Source organism: Pundamilia nyererei, unplaced genomic scaffold, assembly GCF_000239375.1.
Source record: "Pundamilia nyererei isolate P.nyererei 1_Seehausen unplaced genomic scaffold, PunNye1.0 scaffold00025, whole genome shotgun sequence".
NCBI lineage: Eukaryota > Metazoa > Chordata > Actinopteri > Cichliformes > Cichlidae > Pundamilia > Pundamilia nyererei.
The window spans coordinates 2,945,153-2,947,279 of record NW_005187426.1 but is presented as its reverse complement, the minus strand read 5'-3'; positions in this window follow the sequence as shown (position 1 = coordinate 2,947,279).

The window sequence follows — 2,127 nt, the reverse complement described above, 5'->3', positions numbered from 1 at the left end:
AAGCCCCCAATATGTTAAAGTTTAATGCTGTATTTTATAATAAAGTCTGTAAAGTTCATGTGCAGTGTTTATAGAGGTAAAATGGAATGAAAATGTAAGGCTGCGGTGACAGAGGATCAGGGGTACCAGAAAAGATGAAATATTAGGAAGAAATAAAAGAAACATTTTAATGCATTAATACAGTGCTGCTAGTTTGCAACCAGTTTATAATCAAGGCCATTAGACCACAAGAGAAATTTTCTGAGTGGCCCATAAATTTTTAAAAGAAAAGCTTTTGTGCAGCAGATGCTGAAGTACCTGACTAAAAGACACAGACAATACTGTAACTGCTCTTAAAGACATGGTGAGTCTAAAACAGAGTAGGATTTGCTTTGAAAACATGATAGAAATGTAAAAGTTCATAGTAATTATTAAGATGTTTCAGTGCAAAGACTTCACAACTGATCACGCTACTGAAATGAAACAAATTGAGAAATTCTGTGTATTTTAAACCAATATAAAACGGTACCTCTACTGTCTAACTGTGATAAATGCAAGACTATGGGCACCGGCAGAAACACAAGCTTCAAATCAGCATACGCAGGTATTCTGAATCAGATGGATTCAAAATATAATATGAACTGTTTGAAAAACACGCCTACTGGGTTTGAATTTTATTCAAGTGTTAACAATATTTCTGAAATGCCTGCACTTGTTATTCTGATCTTTCTGACCATCTCCTTCCTTTCATTTTTGTTCTGCTTACCCAATCCAGGGTCAGGGGGTGGCTGGAATCTACTCCAGTTTTCTTGCCATGTATTCTTTTCGTTTTTAATGGCAAAGATAATGAATGCACGTGAGGCATACACTCACAGAAGACTGAAGCAAAACAGTGAAGCTACGATTCTCGCTAAAATTTGGTAGAAAGACTGGAAAAACGTTCTGTGGCCTGATGAGTCTTGATTCCTGCTGCAACGATCAGATGGGTCAGAATTTGGTGTAAACAGCATAACAGCAGGGATCCGTCCTGCCTCGTATCAACAGTACAGGCTGTTGGTGGAGGCATAATGGCATGGAGTAAATTTTCTTGGCACGCTTTGAGTCTCTTAGTACCAACTCATCTTTTGATCCCATCTTTTGACAAATGCTTCCAGCAGGATAGTGTACCATGTCGCAAAGCTCGAAGCATCTCAAACTGGTTTCTCGAACATGACAAGAATTTCACTGTACTCCACAACTGGCCTCTACAGTCACCAGATCTCAACAAAACACAGGAGATTTATGTCAACAAATCTGTAGCAACCGTGTGATGTTATCATGTCTATATAGACCAAAATACTCTGGAATATTTCCAGCCGCTTGTTGAAGGAGTCCAATCCAGCACTAGCGACATGAAACTCATAAAATGTGTGGTGAGTCGATACTGGAAGCGAGGCTCACAGCAGGCATCAAGCCTCATTCTGGCTTGTCGTCAGTCGTTTTAAACTATTGTTTTAACTGGTAGTGCAAAGCTGTTCACAACATTAGGTGACTAACGGGAAACAAATCTTCTAATCAATGAATGTACTCAGGCTCTGAGTGCATTAAAGAGAATGTATATCTTTTTAATAAACACACAAAGGAGGTTTTAAGGTGGTTGCACACAGCCACTGATGAAGAAAAATGATGCCACTCAATTAAAAATTTCACTGTTTGTACTATGTGCATTTTTAACTCCAAAAATGTAAATGTTTTGATTGTTTTTATCATAGATGTCAGGACTGTAGACACAAAAAGCGGAGGATGATGTTTGTCAGACTCTAAAAGGTTCTGGCTCTATATTTGAGTAAAACATTCGCTTCCTGCTATTTGATGGACTAAAGTGGCTCATAGTAACTGATCCGTATTGGTAAAAAGAACCACATAGAATGCAGTAAAAATAAAAGGAAAAGATGTATCTGAAATGATGGGCTCTGTTTCACAAAGCTGAATATGAGAGCTACTGATAGTACTGGACCCAGTACATCCTGAGGTGAATCTGTAACATTTTGCATGTTTGCCTACACGTCTTACCTCTCCTGTTTAACTGCACAGGAAGATCCTTGTACAGCCTAAGGCTTCTGCTTGAAATTGGCTGCACACAAAAACTGAACTTCCCTTTACAGCACG